This window comes from Hyperolius riggenbachi, chromosome 7, assembly GCF_040937935.1.
Source record: "Hyperolius riggenbachi isolate aHypRig1 chromosome 7, aHypRig1.pri, whole genome shotgun sequence".
NCBI lineage: Eukaryota > Metazoa > Chordata > Amphibia > Anura > Hyperoliidae > Hyperolius > Hyperolius riggenbachi.
The window spans coordinates 154,843,008-154,859,487 of record NC_090652.1 but is presented as its reverse complement, the minus strand read 5'-3'; positions in this window follow the sequence as shown (position 1 = coordinate 154,859,487).

The window sequence follows — 16,480 nt, the reverse complement described above, 5'->3', positions numbered from 1 at the left end:
CACCTTCCTTCAGCCCCCTCCACCTGATCCGATCCCTTTGCGCTGTCCTCAGTCTCCTGGATCTTCTGTAAGGGCTCCCGGTATCTTCGGCCATTCTGCGCATGCGCAGTGGTACTGCGCAGGTGCAGAAAGCTACCAGTGGCGGTAGTGCGGCAGTCCGGGTATGCGTAGTAAGCCCTAACTGGCCAAGATACTGGGAGCCCTTACGGAAGATCCAGAAAGCGGAGGATGGCGCCAATGGAGCTGTCAGGCCAGAGGAAGCCCCAAATATGTATGCATGTTTTGTTTTCTTTTCATCTCAGGTTCCCTTTAAAAAGGTCTGCAGAAGTTAGTTAACTGTTATGTTGGAGTTAGGTGAAAGGACGAATAATCTGTGTCACCAACATACATGTCACAATTGCTTCCAAGGTTTTGGCACCGGACAAATGCATTTGATGATCTGAGTATCAATGATGTGGGATATTTAACATTTTTAGAAATTTTAGACCAAACATGGTTGCCTCTACTGGAACATATGCATTACTTTATTATTGATTTATGTAAACTGTCATTGATCTGTGATAAATGTTCTTTCAATAGCAGGGAAAATGATGATCATTTACTGTTTTAGCTACAAAAAACTATTGCAGTGTCATAAGTTTTTGTTTTGTATATTATGTTTTACACCAAAACTGAACCGTTGAATAAAAATGAATTATAATGAATTTTAAACATTTTTTGTCAAGTTGTGCATTACTTAATTGCAAAGGTTAGCCAGCAATACACAAGCTACTATAGATGCCCCCCGATCCAGCCGCTCTTACTCACCAAGCCACTATCCAGCGATCGCCGCAGCCTCCCCGCACAGTCATCGACGTCATGTGCAGTACCGATCCTCCCCATAGACAATACCGGAGCTGTGTGGGGAGGCTGTGGCGATCAGTGGATAGAGGCTTGGTGAGTCAGAGCAGCTGGATCAGGTGGGAACGGGGGCAATCCAATCCTATTGCTGGCTAACATTTCATGGATGCCCCTAAACCTACAAAATTTATCCTGGGGGACACGTGCCTTGCTATCTATACTGGGGGGACACCTGTACCTAGCTAGCCTATACTGGGGGACACCTGTACCTAGCTAGCCTATACTGGGGGACACCTGTACACCTACCTAGCATTTACTGAAGGACACCGATACCGACCTAGTGTGGGGGACACCTGCATCTATCTAGCCTATACTAAAGGACACCTGTACCTACCTAGCCTATACTGGGGACACCTGTACCTAGCTAACTTATTCTGGGGGCACCTAGACCTGGCTACCTACCTACAGTAATCTGCAGAGGATTCCACTGACAGTTGGGCATTGCGCTGTGGTTGACACAGGACAGGTAATGTATAATTGCACACGAGGGTACATTTATACAATCGGGGGGCAGCACCAAGGCAATGGATGTGGCCGATTCCCAAGCCGATTCATGTTGAAATTGATCTGGAATCGGCCTTTGGCGTACAGGCAGCCGATGGATCTTTCTCTAATCTGAATCGATCACCGAGAGATTTGTCTCTAGGTCATATCTGCCCTTCATTGCTAGATGTATGGCCCCCTTTACATTCGTATTAGTGCAGGTTGAGCAGCTGCAGCTTGGAAGTATAAATAATCAGTGGTTTTGGGGAGTAATTTTGAAATTTAGTTTGGATATTGTGTTTCAAGCTTTTATTAAACTCAAAATGTATACTAGACCCTTGCTTGACACATTTTGGTAAGTTGCAGGAGAAAAGGTTATGGAAATTAAACTGGATCACTTTCCGCAGCCCCCTCTAGGATGATCGCTCCCTCGTCATTCTCCGCTGTCTCCTAGATCTGCAGTTGGGGCCAGTCAGTGCAGGTGTCGGTCTGAACGCGCTCCCCTGTTGCGCTCCTGTTACCGGAGCATTCTGCCCCGCCACAGCAGCGAGTGGCCGAGCCATGCATGCACAGTTAGCACCGGACCGGAAGCCCTTTGCCCTATCTCAGGTTTACTTTAAGGGAGCACTCCAGACTCATTTTATTCAGGAAATATTGCAGGTCTGCTGAAGCCAAGAAGCTCTACATATGGAAGAACCACAGATTATTTTGGTGACATCAGAATATATCTCTATAAACCATTAATAAACACGGTTTATATAATGTATCCTTTGTGCCTTCATTACATAAGTACACTGGAGAAAAAAAACACTGTCCTGAAAGGGATCCTGAAGTGAGAGGGTATGGGCGTCCATACATAGGGGCAAAATAGGGCAAACCCCCCCTCCCCGCTGCCTATCATGTAAAAGGCAGCATGCCAGTAGCCAGTGTCAGACCTCCAATCAGCCGGCCACCACTGAGAAGCGGGTGCTGGGACCTCGCGGACTCCGCACTGATATGCGGAAGTGACGTCATATGTCACTTCTGCATATGCAGCGTGGTGTCCACGGGGTACCATGCGCCCGCTTCTCACTGGTCACCGGCCGATCGGAGGCCTTTAGGTCTGGCTGCTGGCATGCTGCCTTTTACATGATAGGCAGCGGGGACGCATGGGTGGCACTGATCACGGTGAGTGGGGGTGCCTCTCACTACCTAAAACTGGAGGGCACTTGTCACTAAACATGAGGGGTGGGTCCCTGTCACTACCTAAAACTAGGGGGCACCTGTCATCACCTAAGCTAGGGGGATCCCTGTCACTAAATATTGGGGGGGGGGGGGGGCTGTCACTACCTAAACTTGGGGGGCACCTGTGTCAGAGACGCTCACAATCTAATCCCTACCATAGTCCTAGTGTAATGTCCCATCATTGCTAAAGTCATTCAAATGTGGCTCCACCCATGACCACATCCTGGTCCACAGCCATGCCCATTTATCGGTGCAGTGTGCTATGCATGTCACACGACTTTCCGCCTCTTTTTGTGGCCTAGGGCGGTAAAGAGTACAAATCCGACCCTGAAAAAGTTACTAGCGAAATACAGGTAGTCCCCGGTTAACGAATGAGATAAGGACTGTAGGGTCATTCTACAAAGGATAAAAATGGAATTTGAACTAACCTGGAGTTTTTTCCAGCCCCTGTAGCCCATGAGGTCCCTTGACATCCTCTGGGTCCCTACCGTTTTCCTACTGGCGGCTCTAGTAGCGAGTGACTTTGCCAGGAGTCATGTGCAACTGTGAATGTGCAACCCACCAGCGCGTCGGTCACTGTGAGCGTTCTGCGCATGAGCGGATCTTGAAAGAATGAACCATGCCCACAGAACGCTTACTGCGACAAGGACGTGATTGAGTCGGGCGTGCGGAACCAGAGGATGTGGAGGGACCCTTGCAGGCTATGAGGGGCTGGAGGAAGCCCCAGGTAAGTTCTAATTCCATTTTTATCCTGTCTTCAGGGTCCCTTTTAACTGCGAGGAAACAGATACAAATGGTACTGTGGCCAACAGCGCTGTTGGTCCTCGATGATGAGGGATTTGAGGCTCCAGCAGCAGACCTCCATACGCCAGTGAGGTTCTACTCGTTTCAGTGCTCCACGGCTTCATCCAGGACTAACGGCGCTACTGGCCACAGCACTACAGATGGCGCCGGGCACAGACCTAGATGACGGTCATTCACCGTTGTTAACCGATAAACCTTTTAGTGATAGCAAGTGCATTTTTTAACTGTCCAAGGATTCCAGATATAGCACAGTCCCCGGTATCCGGCACCAGCGGCATTTGCCTGATGCCAGATGTGCTTTGAGCAACCGTCCAAAAAAGCACAAACCTCCCCCCACAAATACCCAGCCTCCAGCGATGTCTTGTAGTGTCCCTGCAGCATCTAGCGGGCTCCTGGCGGCTTTCCAGCATTCTCCATGCACATAAGCCGTCGTGTCACCTGACCCGCATGGCGCCAGAAAGCCGCTAGGAGCTGCAAGTAGACTACAAGACAACGCTGGAGGCTCAGTAAGTATTTTAAATGCCTCCAAACCTCAAAAAGGGTCCATGTTATCTGCCCCGGTCCGCCCACGAGGTGGGGTGAGGCAGGTTGCTCAGGCGGTGGCACCACTTGAGCAATGGTCAGGTGACTCGTAACATGTATGTGTCCAAGCTCGAATAAACTACAAACGAATGTTTGAAGACTGTGGAGTGCCTTTTTCTACATTGTTGGTGCTCAGGCGGTGACACCAGGCAGGACCAGGAAGTGTGCAGCCCAGCTTACCACCACCCGCCTGGTCGTTGGGGGGGGGGGGGGGGGGCTGCCGTGAGGTGACCTGGAGGGGGGTAGCAGCCAGGAAGGGGTGGCAGGCACAGCAGTAGGGAGGGCGGTAGGACCCCCCTCCCTCACCTGGTACTCCTCCGTCCGCGTTCCTCCAGATAGCAGGCCAGGCAGCATGTTTTCTGATGTGGTGGCAGCGGGTAAGGGAATAACTTACCTTCTCTTCTGTGCGTCCCAGGCTTTGGAGCGCAAACGTCACGTCCCACAAGTGTCCTTTGTCTTTAATGCCACCCACTGAGACTGAGAGAGAGGAGACTTGTGGGACGTCACGCGTGGAAGAGGTGAGTTATTTCCATGCCCGCTGCCGCCGCATCAGGGAACGTGCTGCCTGGCCTGTTATTTGGAGGGGGAGTGCGGACGGGGGATCCCTATCGCTGTGCCCACCACCCCCCCTTCCTGGCTGCTACCCCCTCAAGTTCACCTCACGGTGGGCCTCCCAACGGCCAGGAGAGGGCGCATCCTCAGGCGGCAAAAAGTCTAGAACTGGCCCTGCATGTTATCCATCAGGTATTCCTGTTGGTTGAGATTTCCGATTGCCTGAATTCTGGATAGCAGGGACTCTGCTGTAACATGTTATCCCACTATCAGAGCGCACCTCCTTTTGTATCAATACAGCTAATTACTCATGTAGGAAGATGAAATTAACTGGACAGTCTGTACTGTACAATGTAGATCCATTCCAGGCTTGAAAAGAATGAAGTCCTTACAGTCAGTGCTTTCTATTGTGTTTTGTAACTTCAAAGATGGCTGCAAACTGGAATAAAAAAATAGTTTTAATAACAAAGATTTGTTCTGCTTTTAACCACTTCACCACTGAGGGGTTTTACCCCCTGACCACCAGAGCAATTTTCACCTTTCAGCGCTCCTTCCATTCATTCGTCTATAACTTTATTATTACTTATCCCAATGAAATGAACTATATCTTGTTTTTTTCGCCACCAATTAGGCTTTCTTTAGGTAGGACATTATGCCAAGAATTATTTTATTCTAAATGTCTTTTAATGGGGAAATAGGAAAAAATGTGGGAAAAAATTATTTTTCAGTTTTCGGCCATTATAGTTTTTAAATAAAGCATGCTACTGTAATTAAAACCCATGAAATGTATTAACCCATTTGTCCCGGTTATAAAACCATTTAAATTATGTCCCTATCACAATGTTTGGCGACAATATTTTATTTGGAAATAAAGGTGCATTTTTTTCAGTTTTGCATCCATCCCTAATTACAAGCCCGCAGTTTATAAAGTAACAGTGTTCTACCATCTTGACATAAATATTTAAAAAGTTCAGTCCCTAAGCTAACTATTTATGTTTTTTTTTTTATTGTATTTTTTATTTTTTTTTTAATAACAAAAAAAAAAAAAAAAATTGGGGAGTGTGGGAGGTAATGAGGTAATTTATTGTGTAAATGTAATGTTTGAATATGTAAAATGCTTTTAGGGTGTAGTTTACTATTTGGCCACAAGATGGCCACAGAGTGTTTGTTTACATGCGACCTGTAAGAGTCCGGAAGGACGCTTACAGGAAGCAGTAGGAGGCTGGGAGACTCACAATGATCTCGCTGTTTCTGAAAGAAGCAGCAGATCATTGCGGGGGCTAGATCAACGAACGGGAATGGATTTTCCCGTTCATTGATCTCCGGGCGAGCGGGCAGCGGCGTGCACGAGCGGCGGGTGCGCGCGCACGAGAGGCGGGAGCGCGGACAGCGGCGGTAGCGCGGAAGGTACGGATTTCTCCGTCCCTGGTTTTTTAGGGGGGAAAAAAGGGGCGGAGAAATTCGTACCGCTGGGGGTAAAGTGGTTAAGGATACCTGAACTGAGGGGGATATGAAGGCTGACATTTGTTTCCTTGTAAACAACGTACTGCTGAGCCTCTGCCTCTAATACTTTTAGAATCCGAAGGCAAAACAACAAAAGTTGTTTAGGTGATACTTTTAATTACTAACTGTACAAGATTTCTTTACATGCTTTTGAAACTTTAAGTTTCTTCTTTAAGCATGTTTCAGAACTGGATCAGACCCATCCTGAACAAGAATGCAGATCAGATCTTTCCGACTGAAGTCTGACTGGATTAGCCTCATACTTGCTTCAGGTGTGTGATCTAGATACTATTGTAGCCAAAGAGATCGTTATGATGCCAGGCAACAGGTATTGGTTAACCACCCTGGCGTTCTGATAAGATCGCCAGGGAGGCTGCGGGAGGGGGTTTTTTTAATTAAAAAAAAACTATTTCATGCAGCCAACTGAAAGTTGGTTGCATGAAAGCCCACTAGAGGGCGCTCCGGAGGCGTTCTTCCGATCGCCTCCGGCGCCCAGAATAAACAAGGAAGGCCGCAATGAGCGGCCTTCCTTGTTTTGCTTAGATCGTCGCCATAGCGACGAGCGGAGTGACGTCATCGACGTCAGCCGACGTCCTGACGTCAGCCGCCTCCGATCCAGCCCTTAGCGCTGGCCGGAACTTTTTGTTCCGGCTACGCTGGGCTCAGGCGGCTGGGGGGACCCTCTTTCGCCGCTGCTCGCCGCGGATCGCCGCAGAGCGGCGGCGATCAGGCAGCACACGCGGCTGGCAAAGTGCCGGCTGCGTGTGCTGCACTTTATTTGAAGAAAATCGGCCCAGCAGGGCCTGAGCGGCAGCCTCCGGCGGTGATGGACGAGCTGAGCTCGTCCATACCGCCAGGCTGGTTAAAAGTGAATAAATATGACAGCCTTCCTATTCTTTTCAGTTCAGGAGTACTTTAACAAAAATGTTTTTCTCAATAATGAAGCTTCACCTTCAATTAATATATACTGTACTAGATATAAAGCCCGTTAAATTAACGGGCACTAGAACATTTAGATATATTTAAAAAATATTAATGTTCAAAATTTCACTTACCAAATATTTTTTTATTGATGTATAATATATATATATATATATATATATATATATATATATATATATATATATATATATATATATACACCGTATTTTGCGGAATATAAGACGCTCCGGCATATAAGACGCACCTAGATTTAGAAGGCAAAAATCAGGAAAAAAAAAAAACTAAACCTAGGTGCGTCTATGTTGCAGGGGTGTCTTATGGACCTTTAAACCCCCCAAAACTGTCTCTATCTAAGCTGAACTGCTCATCTACACTAAATCCTGCTACACTACACTTCACTTACCCCTGCTGCCCCCACCAACTACACTACACTACACGAACTAACCCCTGCAGCCAACCCAAACTACACTACACTTCACTAAGTAACCCCTGTAGAAACCCAAACTACACTACACTACTACACTACACTTCACTAACTAACCCCTGCAGCCAACCCAAACTACACTACACTAACTAAATCCTGCACCCAACACAAACTACACTACACTTTGCCCCTGCAGCATCTCACCTGATCCTGCTGCCGCGATCCTGTCCTCCTCCGCCTGACTGCCGACTTCCAAGGGTCATCTGAGGGTCCCAACTGTGGTCATCTGAGGGTCCCAGCCATCCCATCCAGAATCCCGGCTCTTCAGTGTCCCAGTCGCCAGATCGTCTTCACTGCAGACAGCAGCCATGCGGTAATCACGCGCTGCTGCCTCGCCGACATCCTCCATGGTAACGGCGTCCTCTTCCTAGTTACGGTGCCCCCTTCTGTGTGACGAGCAGCGCATGTGCGCCTGACGTCATGCGTGACCCCGGCGCACGTGCGCCTGAAGTCATGCGTGACCCGGCGCACATGCGCCGCTCGTCACACAGAAGGGGGCACCGTAACTAGGAAGAGGACGCCGTTACCATGGAGGATGTCGGCGAGGCAGCAGCGCGTGATTACCGCATGGCTGCTGTCTGCAGTGAAGACGATCTGGCGACTGGGACACTGAAGAGCCGGGATTCTGGATGGGATGGCTGGGACCCTCAGATGACCACAGCTGGGACCCTCGGATGACCCTTGGATGGCGGCAGTCAGACGGAGGAGGACAGGATCGCGGCTGCAGGAACCGGTAAGTATGTTTTGGGGCCCAAATACCGTACCTTTAGAATATAAGACGCACCCACTTTTTCCCCCTAGTTTTGGGGAAGAAAAAGTGCGTCTTATATTCCGAAAAATACGGTATATATATATATATATATATATATATATATATATATATATATATAGTTAGTTACGAATGTTGCTTAGCTTGCAAATGTTTTGTTTATACATCAATAGAGATGTCGCGAACCTCCGAATTTCGGCTCGCGAACTTCCGCGGAAGGTTCGGTTCGCGGAAAAGTTCGCGAACCGCAATAGACTTCAATGGGGAGGCGAACTTTGAAAAATAGAAAAAATTATGCTGGCCACAAAAGTGATGGAAAAGATGTTTCAAGGGGTCTAACACCTGGACGGGGGCATGGCGGAGTGGGATACATGCCAAAAGTCCCGGGGAAAAATCTGGATGTGACGCAAAGCAGCGTTTTAAGGGCAGAAATCCCATTGAATGCTAAATTGCAGGCCTAACGTGCTTTAAAACATCTTGCATGTGTATACATCAATCAGGGAGTGTAATTAGAGTACTGCTTCACACTGACACACCAAACTCACTGTGTAACGCACCGCAAACAGCTGGTTGTGTAGTGACGGCCATGCTGGAATACTGCGCAACATGGCTAGATTGATCTTCCTCACTCAGTGATGTCAGGTAATGTGTGACTTCCTTCTCAACTTTCCATGGCATTGTTAAAAAGCTTACGTTTTGTTTTTAAATTACATTTTCTACTTGCTGTGTACTTGTTCAGTACCGCTACAATGAGAATCCTGTGGAGGCGGGCAAGTCTGCCATTGTGACCCCGGGTAATGGCCGGGGAATGAGGGGTTTGAATCCGGTGTGGAGCCTGAGCAACGGCTACCACTACACATCCAAGGAGGGCAGCGGGCAGGCATGCACACCCGCCCGCCCCGAGGTAGTGACCAAAAATAACAATACAGGAGGAGGACTTTCGAGGCCCTGCTGTGTATTTGAAATGAATGTACTTTAAATCCTTGAACGAGAACCAGTTATGGCGGGCAAAGATGACACCACATTCCTTTCACGAGAATCATATGGAGGCGGGCAAGTCTGCCATTTGTGACCCCGGGTAATGGCCGGGGAATGAGGGATGGAATCCGGTGTGGAGCCTGAGAAACAGCTACCACTACACATCCAAGGAGGGCAGCAGGCAGGCATGCACGCCCGCCCCAAGGTAGTGACCAAAAATAACAATACAGGAGGCGGACTTTCGAGGCCCTGCTGTGTATTTGAAATGAATTAACTTTAAATCCTTTAACGGGAACCCGTTATGGAGGGCAAGTCTGCCATTGTCACTGCGGGAAATGAAGGTTGGATTCCGGCCCGAAGTGGGAGCCTGCTGAGACCCATGCTGTAGCTGCCCTGACCGTGCTTTGCAGACCAGGCATCTGTGGTCAGATGGACCCTTGAGCCAGCGGAAGATAAACCAAGTCGAAAGCATTTGCCAAGAATGTTTTACGGAGGGCAAGTTTTTTTTGCCCTTTTTTTTACATTGTTTGAAAATGATAGATGGTTGTATTTTTAAATAGTTTGAAAGTTTAGATGGTTGTATTTTTAAATTGTTTGAAAGTTTAGATGGTTGTATTTTTAAATTGGTTGAAAGTTTAGATGGTTGTATTTTTAAATTGTTTGCAAGTTCAAGTTTAGATGAACAATACCATGGGAACGTGGAGCAGCAGAAGCCCCCTGTGACGGCTGCCGCGGTTGTTCTCCGCGGCTTGTCTTTTGAGGGGTGCTGCTTTTCCTCAGGTGTTCTTGCAATAGCTGTTTGTGCCTTCTCTCCAGGTGCCTTCGTAAAGCACTTGTCCCTACGTGACAGTTGGCCTTTCCACGGCTCAATTTTTGCTGGCAGAGACACTAGATGGCTTTGCTCCGATCTGAGACACACACATTAAAAAATTTCCAAACCGCTGAGCCCCCCTGGGCTGATGGCTCTACGGTGGCATCAGCAGCTGACATTGAAGGGCATGTTGGCTGTCTGGCCATAGCGGGCGATACATGGCGCCGGACACTGCCCCCAGCTGTTTCTGAGGACGAGCTCCCTCTTGTATTGCGTTCCGGAGTTGGAGCCTGATCAACGGCTACCACCACACATCCAGGCAAGGAGGGAGGCAGGCAGGCATGCGCGCCCGCCCCGAGGTAGTGACCAAAAATAACAATACAGGCCTCAGGAGGACCTTTTGCGGCCCTAATTGAAATGAATTAACTTTAAATCCTTTAACGGGAATCCGTTATGGAGGGCAAGTCTGCCATTGTCACCGCGGGGAATGAAGGTTGGATTGCGGCCCGAAGTGGGAGCCTGCTGAGACCCATGCTGTAGCTGCCCTGACAGTGCTTTGCAGACCAGGCATCTGTGGTCAGATGGACCCTTGAGCCAGCGGAAGACAAACCAAGTCGAAAGCATTTGCCAAGAATGTTTTACGGAGGGCACGTTTTTTTGCCCTTTTTTTTAAATTGTTTGAAAATGATACATGGTTGTATTTTTAAATTGTTTGAAAGTGTAGATGGTTGTATTTTTAAATTGTTTGCAAGTTCAAGTTTAGATGGTTGTATTTTTAAATTGTTTAAAAGTGTATCCATGCAAGTGCAAGTTATGCACTGACTGCCAGGTATAATGTGCAGTCACAGATGCAGTGAAAGGTATGCAGTGACTGCAAACAGCCGTTTGTGTAGTGACGGCCATGCTGGACTGGTGCGCACCATGACGAGAGTGCAGGTGATGGTGGCTTTTCAGCCCATATGCTTGCCCAGCTGATGTAGCTGAATGACAGAACAGTAACTGTCCAGCTGATCAAATTTGGTCTGACCACAATGAAGCAATGACCTTATTATCTTTTGTGTGCCACCCCCGCCCGAGACACTCAAATAGCCGGCGGTCATTGCTTCATTGTGATGCGCAAGCCCCTTCACCGCGGCAAGGTAATGATCACGAAGGGGGATGGGCACATGTACACGCACCAGAAAAATTAGTGTAGCGGCCGCTGCTAGCAGCGGCCTTAAAAATTCAGGAATCCGCCTAGAGTCCTGGACCCTGTTGGTGGTGGCGGAGAAGGCAGTCAAGCGGCCTGCAGGCAGAGATGCTGTATGTGGGGACTGACTTAGTCTTCGGTCGTGCAGTAGCCCTCCGTGATCCATTCCTCATTCATTTTGATAAAGGTCAGGTACTGAACACTGTCGTGACTTAGGCGACTTCTCTTCTCAGTAACTATGCCTCCAGCTGCACTGAAGGTCCTTTCTGACAGGACGCTTGTGGCAGGGCAAGAGAGAAGTTGTATGGCAAATTGGGACAGCTCTGGCCACAGGTCAAGCCTGCGCAACCAGTATTTCAAGGGTTCATCGTCGCTTTTCGCAGAGTCTACATCCACACTCAAGGCCAGGTAGTCGGCTACCTGCCGCTCCAGGCGTTGTTTGATGGCGGATCCGGAAGGATTATGGCGAGGAGCTGGACAAAAGAACGTCCGCATGTCCGACATCACCCTGGGATCGCTGGAGCGTCCTGTCCTTGCCTGCGTGGACTTGGGAGGAGGAGGGTTACTGCCAGTGGTACCTTGATTGCGTTGTACATCCACATCACCCTTAAATGAATTGTAAAGCATCATCGACAGCTTGTTCTGAAAGTGCTGCATCCTTTCCGCCTTTTGTTGAGTTGGTAACAGTTTGGCCACTTTGTGCCTGTACCGAGGGTCTAGTAGCGTGGCCACCCAGTACAGGTCATTCGTCTTGAGTTTTTTGATACGGGGATCCCTCAACAGGCTGGACAACTTGAAAGAGGACATCTGCACAAAGCTGGATGCAGACGTACTCTCCATCTCCTCTTGCTCTTCCTCAGTGACGGGACGCAACTCCTCTTCCTCCCCCCAGCCACGAACAATACCACGGGAACGTGGAGCAGCAGAAGCCCCCTGTGATGGGTGCCGCGGTTGTTCTCCTTCCGCCGCCTCTTCCTCCTCCACAGAAACACCTTCCTCATCATCACCATCATCAGAGTCTGACTCCTCTCCTTCCCCACACGACTCCTCTTCTTCCTCCTCCTCCCCCCTCTGTGCTGCCGCCGGTGTTGTGGAAACATCGGGTTCGGGTGTAAATGGATCCCACGACTCCTGCTGCCGTAACTCTTCTTGTTCACGCTCCTCCACAGCTGTATCCACCACTCTACGCACGGCACGCTCCAGGAAGTAGGCGTAGGGGATCAAGTCGCTGATGGTGCCCTCATCGCGACTCACCAGTTTGGTCACCTCCTCAAAGGGCTCCATGACCCTGCATGCATTTCGCATCAGTGTCCAGTTGTTGGGCCAGAACATCCCCATCCTCCCAGATTGTGTCCATGTACTGTAATTATACAGGTACTGGGTGACGGCTGTTTCCTGGTCTAGCAGGCGAGAGAACATCAGCAGGGTGGAATTCCAGCGAGTCGGGCTATCGCAAATCAGGCGTCTCACCGGCAAGTTCATTCTACGCTGAATCTCCGCAAAGCGTGCCATGGCCTTGTAAGAGCACCTGAAATGCCCACACAACTTCCTGGCCTGCTTCAGGACGTCCTCTAAGCCTGGGTACTTGGACACAAATCTTTGCACGACCAGATTAAGCACATGTGCCATGCAGGGTATGTGTGTCAGCTTTCCCAAATTCAACGCAGCAATGAGATTGCTGCCGTTGTCACACACCACGTTGCCGATCTCAAGCTTGTGCGGGGTCAGCCATTGCTCCACCTGTTTGTTAAGAGCAGCCAGCAGAGCTGCTCCAGTGTGACTCTCCGCTTTCAGGCAAGACATGTCTAACACTGCATGACACCGTCGCACCTGGCATGTAGCATAGGCCCTGGGGTGCTGGGGCTGTGTAGCTGGAGAGGAGATGGCGGCACCAGCCAAGGAGGAGGAGGAGGAGGAGGAGGAGGATGACGACAGCGAAGCGGTGATAGCAGGTGGAGAGGAGGTGGCTGGAGGCCTGCCTGCAAGCCGTGGATGTGTGACAAGTCGGTCCTCTGTGCAGCCACGTACTCCCTGCTTGCTGCCATCGGTCACCAGGTTGACCCAATGGGCTGTGTATGTAATGTAGTTGCCCTGCCCGTGCTTGGCAGACCAGGCATCCGTGGTCAGGTGGACCCTTGACCCAACGCTGTGTGCCAGAGACGACACCACTTGCCTCTCAACTGCACGGAAGTTTGGGTATGGCCTTTTGTGAAAAATAATTGCGGCCTGGTATCTTCCACTGCTGTGTACCAATGGCCACAAACTTACGGAAAGCCTCAGAATCCACCAGCTTGTATGGTAATAGCTGGCGAGCTAATAGTTCCGCCACGCCAGCTGTCAGGCGCCGGGCAAGAGGGTGACTGGCAGACATTTGCTTCTTCCGCTCGAATACTTCCTTCACGGACAGCTGGGTACTGCTGTGGGCAGAGGAGAAGGAACCGCTGAAGGGAAGAGGCGGTGTGGAGGAGGGTGGCTGTGAAGGTGCAAGGGAGAAAGTGGATGAAGACGATGCACCTGAAGGAGGAAGAGGAGAAGGAGGGTGGCTTGTCTTTTGAGGGGTGCTGCTTTTCCTCAGGTGTTCTTGCCATAGCGGTTTGTGCCTTTTCTCCAGGTGCCTTCGTAAGGCACTTGTCCCTACGTGAGAGTTGACCTTTCCACGGCTCAATTTTTGCTGGCAGAGACAACAGATGGCTTTGCTCCGATCTGAGACACACACGTTAAAAAATTTCCAAACCGCTGAGCCCCCCTGGGGTGATGGCGCTACGGTGGCATCAGCAGCTGACGTTGAAGGACATGTTGGCTGTCTGGCCATGGCTGGCGATACATGGCGCCGGACACTGCCCCCAGCTGTTTCTGAGGACGAGCTCCCTCTGCTTCTATCATGAAGTCGTCTCCTCCTAGTCCTCTCTGACTCCTCCTCTGAACTGTCCCCCTGGTCATCTCCTCTACCGGGAACATATGTGGTATCCGTATAATCGTCATCATAATCCTCCTGGCCAGCTGCACTTTCCTCAGACACCTCCTCAACTGCACCAACTTCAGGTGTTTCATCAGCCCCCTCCACACAAGTTACGTCCATACTATCGCCACCTAACTCAGACGTAGGAGGTGGTGTACCTGCGCCTTCTTCTTGTTGTTGCAGTAGTGGCTGTGAATCGGTGATTTCACCACCACCACCACCAAATAACTCCTCCGAGGTGTCAAATGCAGCGGATGTGGTGCTTGTTGTAGCGCTGGTGGCTGCGGGAGATGAGGTGTTCTGTGTTAAATACTCAATCACCTCCTCACGATTTTGGGAAGTGATGGCACGTGCCTTCTTCTGAGCACTGTATTTTGGGGCAGGTCCGCACGAAATCACAGCAACACCACCTCGCACAGACCTGCCGGTGCCTGGTGGCCTTCCTCTGGGTCTGCCTCTACCTCTTCCTCTACCTGGTTTGTCCATTTTGTCCATCTCGGGGGGATGCTAGGTATATGCAGTGAGCTGGGTTCACTGAACAGTAAAGGTACTAGGATGCAGTGAGGTGGGTTCACTCAACACAACAGGTAGTAGGTGTATGCAGTGAGCTGGGTTCACTCAACACAACAGGTAGTAGGTATATGCAGTGAGCTGGGTTCACTCAACACTACAGGTAGTTATGTGCAGTGATGAGGTGGGTTAAGTAAACACAACAGGTAGTAGGTGTATGCAGTGAGCTGGGTTCACTCAACACAACAGGTAGTAGGTATATGCAGTGAGCTGGGTTCACTCAACACTACAGGTAGTTATGTGCAGTGATGAGGTGGGTTAAGTAAACACAACAGGTAGTAGGTGTATGCAGTGAGCTGGGTTCACTCAACACAACAGGTAGTAGGTATATGCAGTGAGCTGGGTTCACTCAACACTACAGGTAGTTATGTGCAGTGATGAGGTGGGTTAAGTAAACACAACAGGTAGTAGGTATATGCAGTGAGCTGGGTTCACTCAACACTACAGGTAGTTATGTGTAGTGATGAGGTGGGTTAAGTAAACACAACAGGTAGTAGGTATATGCAGTGAGCTGGGTTCACTCAACACTACAGGTAGTTATGTGCAGTGATGAGGTGGGTTAAGTAAACACAACAGGTAGTAGTAGGATGCAGTGAGCTGGGTTCACTCAACACAACAGGGTGTAGGTATATGCAGTGAGCTGGGTTCACTCAACACTACAGGTAGTTATGTGCAGTGATGAGGTGGGTTAAGTAAACACAACAGGTAGTAGGTGTATGCAGTGAGCTGGGTTCACTCAACACTACAGGTAGTTATGTGCAGTGATGAGGTGGGTTAAGTAAACACAACAGGTAGTAGTAGGATGCAGTGAGCTGGGTTCACTCCACACAAAGCTAGGTATATGCAGTGATGAGGTGGGTTAAGCATGCCCCCCAACCGTCCCGTTTTCGGCGGGACTTTCCCGGGTTGGGGGGCCTATCCCGCTGCCACCCTCCGAAGTCCCGGGCTGAAAAAAAAAATCGGGCAGAGAGGAGGCAAAAAAAAAATCGATAATCAAGCCACGCAATGCTAGGAGTGGGGGCTGCATCATCCTCCCTCCCTCCCTCTGAAGCTGCCTACTGTGTGTGCCCCCCCGGGATGCAGAGTTTGCGCAGCGGTGGTCACATACCTGTCCATGCGCTCGTACGGGAGCCGGCTTCATTCTACTTCCTGTTTCCTATGACGTCATAGGAAACAGGAACTAGAAGAGAAGAGCCGGTGTTCCGACTCCCGTACAAGCGCATGGACAGGTATGTGACCACCGCTGCGCAAACTCTGCATCCCGGGGGGGGCACACACAGTAGGCAGCTTCAGAGAGCCGGAGGGAGGGAGGATGATGCAGCCCCCACTCCCAGCATTGCACGGCTTGATTATCGATTTTTTTTGCCTCCTCTCTGCCCAGGCACCCTCCTCCCCACCCAAAGTGGCACCCTTCTCCCCACCCTACCCACCCAGATGCACCCTCCTCCCCACCCTACCCACCCAAAGTGGCACCCTCCTCCCCACCCAGATGCACCCTCCTCCCTACCCACCCAAAGTGGCACCCTCCTCCCCACCCAGATGCACCCTCCTCCCCACCCAAAGTGGCACCCTCCTCCCCACCCAGATGCACCCTCCTCCCCACCCAAAGTTGGCACCCTCCTCCCCACCCTACCCACCCAAAGTGGCACCCTCCTCCCCACCCAAAGTGGCACCCTCCTCCCCACCCAGATGCACCCTCCTCCCTACCCACCCAAAGTGGCACCCTCCTT